Source organism: Rhipicephalus microplus, unplaced genomic scaffold (genome assembly GCF_043290135.1).
Source record: "Rhipicephalus microplus isolate Deutch F79 unplaced genomic scaffold, USDA_Rmic scaffold_230, whole genome shotgun sequence".
In the NCBI taxonomy this organism is placed as follows: domain Eukaryota; kingdom Metazoa; phylum Arthropoda; class Arachnida; order Ixodida; family Ixodidae; genus Rhipicephalus; species Rhipicephalus microplus.
This window is the reverse complement of record NW_027464801.1, coordinates 7,501-22,500: the sequence shown is the minus strand read 5'-3', so window position 1 is coordinate 22,500 and position 15,000 is coordinate 7,501. Positions and strand designations below refer to the sequence as shown.

Sequence of the window (15,000 nt, the reverse complement as noted above, 5' to 3'; positions counted from 1 at the left end):
AACGTCGCCTCCCATACACCACATTTCCCGACCGCCTGCAAGGACGGGGGATTCGGTGCTGGGCTCGGTCCCGTTTCGCTCGCAGCTACTCGGGGAATCCCTGTTGGTTTCTTTTCCTCCGCTTAGTGATATGCTTAAATTCAGCGGGTTGTCTCGCCTGATCTGAGGTCGACAGCGGATACATTCGCTTCCATCAACTTCCTGCACGACCGCGTGCGCTCGCCCTACCAAGTGCGCCCGCAACCCTGTACAGGGCCACTTCTTCACAAGGCTGGCAATCGGCTTCCCCGCTGCACGCGTGCGGCGCACAACCGGTGTGACGTGGAAGTGACGGGACACGTTCGTAAACCCATCGCGAACCGAGTACGACGCCCTACCAAGTGCGCCCGCAACCCTGTACAGGGTCACATCTTCACAAGGCTGGCAAGCGGCATTCCGCTGCGCGCGTGCGTCGTCCGAGCAGTTGCGTGATAAACGACCGTGTCGAAAGCCCAAACACCGCCGAGGCCAGTCGCCGCCGCCGCAAGGGCAGCCACGCAGCCTGGCGAGAGGCATCGTCTCGTGTAGCGTCGCCCCCGCCCCAACTGGAGTGGCCCAGTTTTTTGAACGGGACGGGAACTGCGAAGCACTTAGACCGACGGCGGACTACGACGAGAACGCCTTAAGCTTCGCCAACGTTTCGCCAACTCGTGCGGGAGACTTTTTCCGCTTCGCGGCAAGTCGTCGCGCCGTGCTCTCCGCATCAACCGCGTACGCAGCGAACCGCAAACGTCGGGCGCAGCCTCCTCACCTCCCTGCGCTTTGCGCGCGAACGTTCCCTGTTCGCGCGGCAAAGCCTGGAGGAGGCACGGCCCCGCAGCGTGTTCGAGCGCCCGGTCTACGGGACACCCTGCTTACTTCGAGGGCAACAAGCGCAACGCAAGGCTGCGATCTCGCGCACTTTGCGCACGGCTGGAGAAGCTTTGCTGGCCGGCTTTCGCTCCTCGTGTTTACCGTGCGTTAAAGTTGCGCGTCCGTGGCTCTCGCAGCTCTTGCGCGCCCGGTCGCAGAGAGGAGTACGCAACCTCGACCGCACTTTCCCTGCAGGCTTCCTTCCGACTCGAAGTCCTGCGGCGGTCTCAACGAGGTGCCACATCCTCAATGCAGTCGGTCGCCCCCGTTTCGGTTGGGCTCTGGCACGACGGTCGCCACCGTCTCGCCCTTGAGTGGCCGCTGTTGGCGCTCGCTGTGAGGTGTTCAGCGTGCTGTCCGTGTTGCCGACGCGGTCAAAACGAGTCGACGGCTCACGTTCCCTTGTGCGCCGAAGGCTCTCTTGATATGTGATCCGACCCTCAGACAGACGAAGCCAAGGGAAGACCCAAGGCCGCAATGTGCGTTCAAAGAATCAGTGCTCAGTGTGTCCTGCAATTCACACCAAGTCTCGCAGCTGGCTGCGTTCTTCATCGACCCGAGAACCGAGTGATCCACCGCTTAGAGTCGTGAAAAAGTGTTTGTTCAATTCCGTACAGTCAAAACCAAACGTTTCTGGCACTCGGCCAAACAGTGGCCAAGAAGGGCGCTTTTCAGCGCACGCTTGGACTCCAAAACTCTGCCGCGCCTTTTTCGGCTGCCGCAAATCGAGCAAACGGTGTGTTTCGGACGGCGTTTCGCTTCCGCTACTTGCGAGTGCTTTCGTGGTCCACCCCTCTATAAATACTCGGGAGGCGTCGAAGCCGGTTCTCCAAGCCGGACCCGTAGGTATCGTTGTGTGCTCGCTCTCATTGGCCCGCCTAACCAGAAAATGCCTGCGGTACACCCATTTGGATAAGAGTGCACGCAGATGCGGGCCTCGACGGCTACACATTTCCTCGGGCGGCCGCCTCCCGGCCTCCGTGGAGCGCGGGATGCACGGTCCCATCGACAAGCCTCTCCCGTTTTTACCGTGGCGTCGCGGTTCACCACGGCGGGCGGGTCGGTCTCCTCCGCATAAAAAGGGGGACCCCCGCTTTTTGTTCCACGAAATCGCACAAGCTTTTTTCGCATCCACGGTTTGCCACCGCACACCAAAATGCCGATCCGGCTGCCTACTTTAGCCAACAGGTGGAGCCAGGCGCGCCGTACTTGCGCGGCACTTCCCACGTCCACCGAAGTCGGTGCCAAGGACCACTTTCGGCGCCGGAGCCGCGTACGAGCCTACTCGAGGCGGAAGAACGAAGCCAGCAAGGGCCTGGCCGCAAGTGCGTTCAATTGTCGGGACGTCCAAGTCCCTCGTTCTTCCGTGCTTCCTCTTTCGGCAAGTCGTTGCGGCACCTTCCCAAAGCGCGCAGACCCGCTAATCGCGACGAGCGCGACGTGGCCGTGCCGCCTTTCCCTCGGCAGCAAGCAAAACGCCTGGCAACGTCGACGCTCCCCTAACCGCGATCTCGCACCGTGTTTCGTGTGGCGAATTCAAAAGCCGGCCGGCGCTGCTGCAACCATTACGGTCGGTACGCATACGCCGCGGAGGGCGGGACGGTCATCGGAGCGTGCGGTTCCTCCATCGAGTACTGCGCACCTCGGCCGTCGCATCGCCGTGCCATGACCGGCCGCGCGTCAACGCGAACCGGTGCCAGCGAGATCCCTCGCCTGCAAGAACCGACCGGCAGCCTCCGTCACCCGAGGACGCGGAGGCGCTTGCCGCGGACGGCGGGACGGTATGCACTGGTGCACAGCGGACCCGTCACATCGCCAGTTCCTTGACCGACCGCCGACGCTTGTGCCGTTCCTCTCGTACTTGGCAGTCGCCGCGCGATTGTCGGGTCTCGTTCTTGCACGCTCGAACGGTCGGGAGGGCACTCGGCTGGCGTTTCGGGAACGCGCAGCCTCGCCTTCTACCGACGTAACCACGACTCGCCGTTCGCGCTCCGCCGCTCCTGTTTACAGTACTAGGCGGTCCCGCAGCGGTCGGGTCGCGCATTTCGAGCGCTTCGAGCCACGGTGCAGTGGCGGGTCGAAAGCCGACCTATGAGTGCGTTGCGCCGTTTGTACCCGCGTCCGCCACCTGGCCGACCGTCCAAGGTCGCGGTGTTGGCGTCCGCTGGGCGCAACAATTTGTCACGGGGTGCCGCTCCACATTCAGGCAGCCCCGTGGGGAAAAGCCGACCCCGCGTCCAAACGGGGTCAGCGGCAGAAAGTGTCGGGCGCAGACGCAGCTGAGGCGCTCACCCTTCACAATCCGTTAATGATCCTTCCGCAGGTTCACCTACGGAAACCTTGTTACGACTTTTACTTCCTCTAAATGATCAAGTTTGGTCATCTTTCCAACAGACCGGCGCAACCGAAAGGCCGCGCCGGACATCGGTCCGAAGACCTCACTAAATCATTCAATCGGTAGTAGCGACGGGCGGTGTGTACAAAGGGCAGGGACGTAATCAACGCGAGCTTATGACTCGCGCTTACTGGGAATTCCTCGTTCAAGGGGAACAATTGCAAGCCCCTATCCCAATCACGAAAGAAGTTCCACGGGTTACCCAGTCTTTTCAGACAGGGATAAAGACACGCTGCTTCCTTCAGTGTAGCGCGCGTGCGGCCCCGGACATCTAAGGGCATCACAGACCTGTTATTGCTCTGTTTCGTGCGGCTAGGAGCCGCTTGTCCCTCTAAGAAGGTTGTAAGGTGCTGGGAACCCCGCACCTATTTAATAGGCTAGAGTCTCGTTCGTTATCGGAATTAACCAGACAAATCGCTCCACCAACTAAGAACGGCCATGCACCACCATCCACCGAATCAAGAAAGAGCTCTCAATCTGTCAATCCTCCCAGTGTCCGGGCCGGGTAAGTTTTCCCGTGTTGAGTCAAATTAAGCCGCAGGCTCCACTCCTGGTGGTGCCCTTCCGTCAATTCCTTTAAGTTTCAGCTTTGCAACCATACTTCCCCCGGAACCCAAATACTTTGGTTTCCCGGAAGCTGCCCGCCGAGTCATTTGAGTAACTCAGGCGGATCGCTGGTTGGCATCGTTTATGGTCAGAACTAGGGCGGTATCTGATCGCCTTCGAACCTCTGACTTTCGTTCTTGATCAATGAAAACATTCTTGGCAAATGCTTTCGCAGTAGTTCGTCTTGCGACGGTCCAAGAATTTCACCTCTAGCGCCGCAATACGAATGCCCCCGTCCGTCCCTCTTAATCATTACCTCGTATTCCAAAAACCAACAGAACAGAAACGAGGTCTTGTTCTATTATTCCATGCAAGTTTATTCAGGCGACTCGCCTGCGTTGAGCACTCTAATTTTTTCAAAGTAAAAGCACCGGCCATCTCGAGGCACACAATGAAGTGCACCAAGAAAGAACCGGCATGATGTTCAGTCCGAGCCGTCGCATCGGGTAGATGCACTACTCGTCTGGAACTGAGATCCAACTACGAGCTTTTTAACCGCAGCAGCTTTAGTATACGCTATTGGAGCTGGAATTACCGCGGCTGCTGGCACCAGACTTGCCCTCCAATTGATCCTCGTTAAAGGATTTAGAGTGTACTCATTTCAATTACGGGGCCTCAAAAGAGTCCCGTATTGTTATTTTTCGTCACTACCTCCCCGTGCCGGGAGTGGGTAATTTGCGCGCCTGCTGCCTTCCTTGGATGTGGTAGCCGTTTCTCAGGCTCCCTCTCCGGAATCGAACCCTGATTCTCCGTTACCCGTAACAACCATGGTAAGCAAGTAACCTACCATCGAAAGTTGATAAGGCAGACACTTGAAAGAAACGTCGCCGGCTCGTGGCCATGCGATCAGCACAAAGTTATCCAGAGTCACCACACAATACGGGCCGAAACCCGATCGATCTTGGTCTAATAAAAGCACCCGTTACCCAAAGGGCTCCAGGCTCACTGCATGTATTAGCTCTAGAATTGCCACAGTTATCCAAGTAGGAAGAAACGATCTAAGGAACCATAACTGATTTAATGAGCCATTCGCGGTTTCGCCTTATTTCGGCATGTACTTAGACATGCATGGCTTAATCTTTGAGACAAGCATATGATTACTGGCAGGATCAACCAGGTAATCGTTCGACTGCGCGTCCGTCCTCGCCCTCGGCGGGCCGGACGCAGTCTGTGTGCGGCGGAGGCCACCTTCAGGCGCCCCAACACGCTTATTTTGCACTCCGAGATGACGGCGTTCGAGCTCGCTACGGCACAACCTTCCCGAAAGACGAGTGGGAGCCGTGCGGCAAGAAGCACGTTCATGCTCGCTCTTTTTCGTTGCATCGACTCGGTCGCGCCGTGCGGGTTGCCCAAGCCCGCTGCACTGTCGGTGGACCGGCCGGAACTAGCAACGGAGCCGAGACTGCAAAGCCGCCAGACGACGGGTCACGCCCGCGTCTTCGGCGCTTTCGCATCTGAATCGCCCGAGGACGACACGGAACACACCTCGATATCGTGGTAAAACGGCACCGTCCGACAACCAGCCCCTAACGCATCAAGCGGATGAGGCTGCAGACGACTGCCGTGGATTCCCCTGGAGCAGACCCGAGGACACGCTTGACGAGGCCGAAGCCCGCCGCATATCAGACACCCGGTCGCTTTCGCGTACGCCGCTCACGAGAACCCCCACATAATAGCAGCGATAAGTACCCAGACCTCCTTGGGCCCTAATACGAGCGTACTCGAGAAAATTTCACCGCGGGTGTGCCCCGAAACGTGTGGCATGTTGAGCGTGCCACAAGTCTACGTCGCTCTCAAACCCGCCGAGGTCGTAGAATTTGCGACCCTACTCACGAAATTCCCACCGAGGATACGGCCGCAAACGTACCGCACCTTGGGTAGGCCACGAGTTTGTGCAACACTACGCTGACGGCACAGCACCGAGGTCGTGCGCGCACGCACGGGAAAATTCCGCCGCGGTTTCTGCCGAAAACGTGAGGCACCACGACTCTCCGCAAGTTCGCGTCGACTGCGAAAGACCGAAGTCGTGAACGACGTGTCCGCTACTCGCCGCCGACACGCTGGACACCAAACGTACAACGACTCGACGGCGTCGTAGAGGCCCACGACGCGGTTTTCCTTAACGACGTCTCGGCGTGGCACCGACAGGTTAGAACGGCCGACCAACGTTCCCTGTCCGCCGTTCGGCTCAGTCGAAGGGCTCGGCGACTTCGGCAACGCTGCGAAGCCGCACGGTGACGCACGCCATGTCCCCATTTTTTTTTTTCTTTCTGCGTCTGCCGGGGTGCCCCTATAATAGCAGCGATAAGCACCCAGACCGCCGTGGGTCGCTCGCCCCGGCTGACGTGGTTTTTCGTACTCCTGCGGCGGTCGCCGTCAAGCACGTCCAAATACGCTACTTTCGTGGGCGCATTCACGCTCTTTCGCTTCGCCGGAGTGCCAGCACTCACTCTGCCAAAAACGGCGAACATCCGAGCGGCGGTTCCCACTTTTGCGTCGGCGTCGCAAACCCCGCCCCGGCAGACGAGGTTTGCCGTACTCGTGCGACGGTGGCCGGCGGGCACGTCGAAAGACGCCGATATCGTGCGCGAATTGGCGCACCTTGGCTTCACCGGAGTGCCGCCACTGACTCCTCCAAAAACGGCGAAGATCCGAGCGGCGCTTCCCACTTTCGCATCGGCGTCCCGAACTCCGCCCCGGCTGACGCGGTTTACCGTACTCGTGCGACGGTCGCCGGCGAGCACGTGGAAAGACGCCGATATCGTGCCCGAATCGGCTCCGTTCGGCTTCGCCGGAGTGCCAGCACTGGCTCGGCGAAAGACGACGAACATCCGAGCGACGGTTCTCACTATTGCGTACGCGTCGCAAACCCCGCCCCGGCAGACGCACTTTGCCGTACTCGTGCGACGGTCGCCGGCGAGCACGTAGAAAGACGCCGATATCGTGCCGGAATCGGCCCCGTTTGGCTTCGCCGGAGTGCCAGCACTCACTCGGCCACAAACGGCGAACATCCGAGCGGCGGTTCCCACTTAGCCGTCGGCGTCCCGAACTCCGCCCCGGCAGACGCGGTTGCCGAGCTCGTGCGACTAGCGACCGCGAAGCCGTCTCGCGACGCCGCTTTCGTGCGCGGCTCCCACTGCGACCTGGGTCACCCGAGGTCGACGAGCAAAAAAGAATATCGAAAAAAATTTTTTTTTTTTTTGCGTCTGCCGGGGTGCCCCTATAATAGCAGCGATAAGCACCCAGACCGCCATGGGTCGCTCGCCCCGGCTGACGTGGTTTTTCGTTTTCCTGCGGTGGTCGTCGTCAAGCACGTCCAAACACGCCACTTTCGTGGGCGCATTCGCGCTCTTTCGCTTCGCCGGAGTGCCAGCACTCACTCTGCCAAAAACGGCGAACATCCGAGCGGCGGTTCCCACTTTTGCGTCGGCGTCGCAAACCCCGCCCCGGCAGACGAGGTTTGCCGTACTCGTGCGACGGTGGCCGGCGGGCACGTCGAAAGACGCCGATATCGTGCGCGAATTGGCGCACCTTGGCTTCACCGGAGTGCCGCCACTGACTCCTCCAAAAACGGCGAAGATCCGAGCGGCGCTTCCCACTTTCGCATCGGCGTCCCGAACTCCGCCCCGGCTGACGCGGTTTACCGTACTCGTGCGACGGTCGCCGGCGAGCACGTGGAAAGACGCCGATATCGTGCCCGAATCGGCTCCGTTCGGCTTCGCCGGATTGCCAGCACTGGCTCGGCGAAAGACGACGAACATCCGAGCGACGGTTCTCACTATTGCGTACGCGTCGCAAACCCCGCCCCGGCAGACGCACTTTGCCGTACTCGTGCGACGGTCGCCGGCGAGCACGTAGAAAGACGCCGATATCGTGCCGGAATCGGCCCCGTTTGGCTTCGCCGGAGTGCCAGCACTCACTCGGCCACAAACGGCGAACATCCGAGCGGCGGTTCCCACTTAGCCGTCGGCGTCCCGAACTCCGCCCCGGCAGACGCGGTTGCCGAGCTCGTGCGACTAGCGACCGCGAAGCCGTCTCGCGACGCCGCTTTCGTGCGCGGCTCCCACTGCGACCTGGGTCACCCGAGGTCGACGAGCAAAAAAGAATGTCGAAAAAAATTTTTTTTTTTTTTTGCGTCTGCCGGGGTGCCCCTATAATAGCAGCGATAAGCACCCAGACCGCCATGGGTCGCTCGCCCCGGCTGACGTGGTTTTTCGTTTTCCTGCGGTGGTCGTCGTCAAGCACGTCCAAACACGCCACTTTCGTGGGCGCATTCGCGCTCTTTCGCTTCGCCGGAGTGCCAGCACTCACTCTGCCAAAAACGGCGAACATCCGAGCGGCGGTTCCCACTTTTGCGTCGGCGTCGCAAACCCCGCCCCGGCAGACGAGGTTTGCCGTACTCGTGCGACGGTGGCCGGCGGGCACGTCGAAAGACGCCGATATCGTGCGCGAATTGGCGCACCTTGGCTTCACCGGAGTGCCGCCACTGACTCCTCCAAAAACGGCGAAGATCCGAGCGGCGCTTCCCACTTTCGCATCGGCGTCCCGAACTCCGCCCCGGCTGACGCGGTTTACCGTACTCGTGCGACGGTCGCCGGCGAGCACGTGGAAAGACGCCGATATCGTGCCCGAATCGGCTCCGTTCGGCTTCGCCGGATTGCCAGCACTGGCTCGGCGAAAGACGACGAACATCCGAGCGACGGTTCTCACTATTGCGTACGCGTCGCAAACCCCGCCCCGGCAGACGCACTTTGCCGTACTCGTGCGACGGTCGCCGGCGAGCACGTAGAAAGACGCCGATATCGTGCCGGAATCGGCCCCGTTTGGCTTCGCCGGAGTGCCAGCACTCACTCGGCCACAAACGGCGAACATCCGAGCGGCGGTTCCCACTTAGCCGTCGGCGTCCCGAACTCCGCCCCGGCAGACGCGGTTGCCGAGCTCGTGCGACTAGCGACCGCGAAGCCGTCTCGCGACGCCGCTTTCGTGCGCGGCTCCCACTGCGACCTGGGTCACCCGAGGTCGACGAGCAAAAAAGAATGTCGAAAAAAATTTTTTTTTTTTTTTTGCGTCTGCCGGGGTGCCCCTATAATAGCAGCGATAAGCACCCAGACCGCCATGGGTCGCTCGCCCCGGCTGACGTGGTTTTTCGTTTTCCTGCGGTGGTCGTCGTCAAGCACGTCCAAACACGCCACTTTCGTGGGCGCATTCGCGCTCTTTCGCTTCGCCGGAGTGCCAGCACTCACTCTGCCAAAAACGGCGAACATCCTAGTGGCGGTTCCCACTTTTGCGTCGGCGTCGCCAACCCCGCCCCGGCATACGCGGTTTGCCGTACTCGTGCGGCGGTGGCCGGCGGGCACGTCGAAAGACACCGATATCGTGCGCGAGTCGATGCTTCTTGGTCTCGCAGGAGGGCCGCCACTCACTCCTGCAAAAACGGCGAAGATCCGAGCGGCGCTTCCCACTTTTTCGTCGGCGTCGCAAACCTCGCCCCGGCAGACGCGCTTTGCCGTACTCGTGCGACGGTCGCCGGCGAGCACGTCGAAATACGCCGATATCGTGCCCGAATCGGCCCCGTTTCGCTTCGCCGGAGTGCCAGCACTCGCTCGGCCAAAGACGACGAACATCCGAGCGACGGTTCCCACTATTGCGTACGCGTCGCGAACCCCGCCCCGGCAGACGCGGTTTGCCGTACTCGTGCGGCGGTGGCCGGCGGGCACGTCGAAAGACGCCGATATCGTGCACGAATTGGCGCTCCTTGGCTTCACCGGAGTGCCAGCACTCACTCGGCCAAAAACGGCGAACATCCGAGCAGCGGTACCCACTTAGCCGTCGGCATCCCGAACTCCGCGCCGGCTGACGCGGTTGCCGAGCTCGTGCGACTAGCGACCGCGAACGCGTCTCGCGACGCCGCTTTCGTGCGCGGCTCCCATTGCGACCTGGGTTACCCGAGCTCGACCAGCAAAAAAGAAGGTCGAAAATTTTTTTTTTTTTTTCTGCGTCTGCCGGGGTGCCCCTATAATAGCAGCGATAAGCACCCAGACCGCCGTGTGTCGCTCGCCCCGGCTGACGTGGTTTTTCGTACTCCTGCAGCGGTCGCCGTCACGCACGTCCAAATACGCCACTTTCGTGGGCGCATTCGCGCTCTTTCGCGTCGCCGGAGTGCCAGCACTCACTCTGCCAAAAACGGCCAACATCCGAGCGGCGGTTCCCACTTTTGCGTCGGCGTCGTAAACCCCGCCCCGGCAGACGCGGTTTGCCCTACTCGTGCGACGGTCGCCGGCGAGCGCGTCGAAAGACGCCGATATCGTGCGCTAATTGGCGCTCCTTGGCTTCTCCGGAGTGCCGCCACTCACTCCTCCAAAAACGGCGAAGATCCGAGCGGCGTTCTCCACTTTCGCATCGGCGTCCCGAACTCCGCCCGGGCTGACGCGGTTTACCGTACTCGTGCGACGGTCGCCGGCGGGCACGTCGAAAGACGCCGATATCGTGCCGTAATCGGCCCCGTTTGGCTTCGCCCGTGTGCCAGCACTCACTCGGCCAAAAACGGCGAACATCCGAGCAGCGTTTCCCACTTTCGCATCGGCGTCCCGAAGCCCGCCCCGGCAGACGCGGTTTGCCCTACTCGAGCGACGGTCGCCGGCGATCACGTCGAAAGGCGCCGAATTCGTGCACGAATCGATGCTTCTTGGTCTCGCAGGAGGGCCGCCACTCACTCCTGCAAAAACGGCGAAGATCCGAGTTGCGCTTCCCACTTTTTCGTCGGCGTCCCGAACTACGCCCCGGCTGACGCGGTTTACCGTACTCGTGCGACGGTCGCCGGCGGGCACTTCAAAATACGCCGATTTCGTGGGCGCATTCACGCTGTTTCGCTTCCCCGGAGTGCCAACACTCACTCTGCCGAAAGCGGCGATCATCCGAGCGGCGGTTCCCACTTTTGCGTCGGCTTCGCAAACGGCGCCCCGGCAGACGCGCTCGTGCGACGTACTCGTGCGACGGTCGCCGGCGAGCACGTCGAAAGACGCCGATATCGTGCTCGAATCGACCCCGTTTCGCTTCGCCGGAGTGCTGCCAGTCACGGCGCAGAAAACGGCGAACAAGTGTTTTTTTTTTTTTTTTTCCTAGAATTTGTGTTATAGAAGGCACATTTGATATCGGACGATAATTTTCAACTTTATCACGCGCACCGATTTTCGTGTAGAGGTTTGCAAGTTTATGGGAATTTCTCCACTTGGAATAATGCGATTTAGTAGTACTACGAGAACTTCATGGATGTACTCAAGGGTACGGGGCAAGTCAGTTACGTCAACACCTGCAGATTTTTTACACTTCAAACTGAAAATTGTTGGTTGTGAGTCCTCGTGTGATATTAAAGGCCGATTCGCTAACACATAGAACAAAGAAAGAAAGGAAGAAAAAACGCCCGCGCTCGCTCAAGAAACCTGGGTTCGCAACAAGTGGCAACAACAAGCAACCGAGCGAGTGCGCCAAAACCCGTGGCGGCCGAACAAACGCGAAGTCCCAACCGCGTCAGCCGGGGCGGCACGGGACAGGAAAAATCACTTCAGCCGGGGCGGCGGGGCACCGAATAAACCTCGTCACCTCGTCGCAGGATAAAAGAGGAAACAAAAAGTCTAAACAGCGTCTGCTGGAGCGAATGCGTAATAAAACAACAACAACAACAAAAAAAAAAAAACACCCGCGCTCAAGAAGTCTGCAATCACCACAAAAGGCGACTGTGACCGAGCAGCGTCAGCCGGGGCCGTGCGGAAACGGAAAAACCGCGACTACCGGGGCGTCGAGGCACCGAAAAATCCACTTCAGCCGCGGCGAAAAAAAAAAACAAAAAGAAAGACGGAGGGGGGGGGGGGAACCACGTCTGCCGGGGCGAAGGAAAAAAAAAAAACGCGTCTGCCGGGGCGAGCCCGGGTGCGGCACCACCGGGAAAACTGTGGCAAACAGACATGGCGATCGAGTGAGTGGGCCGCCAGCCAGGCTCAGCCAAAAAGTGCAAAGTCCGAACTGCGTCAGCCGGGGCGGCAAAAACCACGTCAGCCGGGGCGGCGCAAAAAACCGCGTCTGCCGGGGCGGCACGAAACCGCGTCAGCCGGGGCGGCGCGAAAACTGCGTCAGCCGGGGCGAAAGAAAAAAAAAAAAAAAACGCGTCTGCCGGGGCGAGCCCGGGTGCGGCACCACCGGGAAAACTGTGGCAAACAGACATGGCGATCGAGTGAGTGGGCCGCCAGCCAGGCACAGCCGAAAAGTGCAAAGTCCGAACCGTGTCAGCCGGGGCGGCAAAAAACCGCGTCAGCCGGGGCGGCGCAAAAAACCGCGTCTGCCGGGGCGGCACGAAACCGCGTCAGCCGGGGCGGCGCGAAAACTGCGTCAGCCGGGGCGAGCCCGGGTGCGGCACCACCGGGAAAACTGTGGCAAACAGACATGGCGATCGAGTGAGTGGGCCGCCAGCCAGGCTCAGCCAAAAAGTGCCAAGTCCGAACTGCGTCAGCCGGGGCGGCAAAAAACCGCGTCAGCCGGGGCGGCGCAAAAAACCGCGTCTGCCGGGGCGGCGCGAAAACCGCGTCTGCCGGGGCGGCGCGAAAACTGCGTCAGCCGGGGCGAAAGAAAAAAAAAAACGCGTCTGCCGGGGCGAGCCCGGGTGCGGCACCACCGGGAAAACTGTGGCAAACAGACATGGCGATCGAGTGAGTGGGCCGCCAGCAAGGCTCAGCCAAAAAGTGCTAAGTCCGAACTGCGTCAGCTGGGGCGGCAAAAAACCGCGTCTGCCGGGGCGGCACGAAACCGCGTCAGCCGGGGCGGCGCGAAAACCGCGTCTGCCGGGGCGGCACGAAACCGCGTCAGCCGGGGCGGCGCGAAAACTGCGTCAGCCGGGGCGAGCCCGGGTGCGGCACCACCGGGAAAACTGTGGCAAACAGACATGGCGATCGAGTGAGTGGGCCGCCAGCCAGGCACAGCCGAAAAGTGCTAAGTCCGAACTGCGTCAGCCGGGGCGGCAAAAACCGCGTCAGCCGGGGCGGCGCGAAAACCGCGTCTGCCGGGGCGGCACGAAACCGCGTCAGCCGGGGCGGCGCGAAAACTGCGTCAGCCGGGGCGAGCCCGGGTGCGGCACCACCGGGAAAACTGTGGCTAACAGACATGGCGATCGAGTGAGTGGGCCACCAGCCAGGCTCAGCCAAAAAGTGCTAAGTCCGAACTGCGTCAGCCGGGGCGGCAAAAACCGCGTCAGCCGGGGCGGCGCAAAAAACCGCGTCTGCCGGGGCGGCACGAAACCGCGTCAGCCGGGGCGGCGCGAAAACTGCGTCAGCCGGGGCGAAAGAAAAAAAAAAAACGCGTCTGCCGGGGCGAGCCCGGGTGCGGCACCACCGGGAAAACTGTGGCAAACAGACATGGCGATCGAGTGAGTGGGCCGCCAGCCAGGCACAGCCGAAAAGTGCCAAGTCCGAACTGCGTCAGCCGGGGCGGCAAAAAACCGCGTCAGCCGGGGCGGCGCAAAAAACCGCGTCTGCCGGGGCGGCACGAAACCGCGTCAGCCGGGGCGGCGCGAAAACTGCGTCAGCCGGGGCGAGCCCGGGTGCGGCACCACCGGGAAAACTGTGGCAAACAGACATGGCGATCGAGTGAGTGGGCCGCCAGCCAGGCTCAGCCAAAAAGTGCCAAGTCCGAACTGCGTCAGCCGGGGCGGCGCAAAAAACCGCGTCTGCCGGGGCGGCGCGAAAACCGCGTCTGCCGGGGCGGCGCGAAAACTGCGTCAGCCGGGGCGAAAGAAAAAAAAAACGCGTCTGCCGGGGCGAGCCCGGGTGCGGCACCACCGGGAAAACTGTGGCAAACAGACATGGCGATCGAGTGAGTGGGCCGCCAGCAAGGCTCAGCCAAAAAGTGCCAAGTCCGAACTGCGTCAGCCGGGGCGGCAAAAAACCGCGTCTGCCGGGGCGGCACGAAACCGCGTCAGCCGGGGCGGCGCGAAAACCGCGTCTGCCGGGGCGGCACGAAACCGCGTCAGCCGGGGCGAGCCCGGGTGCGGCACCACCGGGAAAACTGTGGCAAACAGACATGGCGATCGAGTGAGTGGGCCGCCAGCCAGGCACAGCCGAAAAGTGCTAAGTCCGAACTGCGTCAGCCGGGGCGGCAAAAACCGCGTCAGCCGGGGCGGCGCAAAAACCGCGTCTGCCGGGGCGAATGCAAAAAAAACAAAGAAAAAAGCCCGCGCTTAATCAAAAGAAAACAAAGAAAAAAGCTTGCGCTTAATCAAAAGAAAACAAACAAAAAAAGTTCGCGCTTAAGCCTGGCGGTGGAACCACCGGGGCAAACAGACCTGGCGATCGAGTGAGTGGGCCGCCAGCCGGGGTGAGCCAAAAAGTGCAAAGTCGGAACCGCGTCAGCCGGGGCGGCGCGAAAACCGCGTCAGCCGGGGCGGCGCAAAAACTGCGTCAGCCGGGGCGGCACGGAAAAACGAAAACCGCGTCAGCCGGGGCGGCACGGAAAAACGAAAACCACGTCAGCCGGGGCGACATCAAAATGAGGAAAAAAAAAAAACTGCCTTAGGACACCTGCGTACACTTTCATGCGTTTGGGCATATCTCTCTGTAACACGCGCGCCCCTCGTTACGCGCGGCACTCTGTTTTCTCCGACACCCATATTTCGGCGGCATGTGGCACGCGCGCCCGTCCCTACGCACGGCACACCGCAGTGCTTTCTCGATATTTTTCTTTTCCTCCAACACCGTCATCTATAGGCTTTTAGTGACCTGTTGCTCGTGGCAAAAGTTCGCTAGCTCTGACACCTCTTGCATGCGCACCGTTTTTGCGCACGGTGCTATGCCGCAAAGCACGGCAGTCGCATGCGTTTCTCTCAGGCACCTCTTTTTTGACACAACGCTGTGGTGCTTAGAAACACACCCGCCGCTTTTGCGCACAGAACTCCACCGTACAGCACGGTAGTCACGTTTGTTCCACACGAACAGCAGTGTGCATCGTGCTACGACACTTTGAAAGCTTTTTCTTCCGAGTCTCGACCGCGCTGTTCCTTTCGTACTTGGCGCGGTTTTGGGACCAGCTTTGTTTTAAACCCCTACTGCGCGCCGTTCCTTTCGTAC

The 15,000-nt window shown here is 60.7% G+C and overlaps 3 non-coding genes across 3 annotated transcripts in view; all 3 read right to left on the bottom strand.

Moving 5' to 3' along the window:
* LOC142792645 (large subunit ribosomal RNA) overlaps positions 1 to 171 on the bottom strand; it is a 3,958-nt gene extending 3,787 nt beyond the window's left edge. The window contains exon 1 of the ribosomal RNA XR_012891096.1: positions 1 to 171. This exon is cut by the window's left edge and continues 3,787 nt beyond it. This is a non-coding gene — a ribosomal RNA (large subunit ribosomal RNA).
* Positions 172 to 1,325: 1,154 nt separating this feature from the next.
* Positions 1,326 to 1,478, bottom strand: LOC142792618 (5.8S ribosomal RNA). Its single transcript, XR_012891071.1, has one exon. It is a non-coding gene; the product is annotated as a 5.8S ribosomal RNA (ribosomal RNA).
* A 1,719-nt stretch (positions 1,479 to 3,197) lies between these two features.
* Positions 3,198 to 5,012, bottom strand: LOC142792630 (small subunit ribosomal RNA). The gene has a single exon (XR_012891083.1). It is a non-coding gene; the product is annotated as a small subunit ribosomal RNA (ribosomal RNA).
* Positions 5,013 to 15,000: the final 9,988 nt, after the last annotated feature.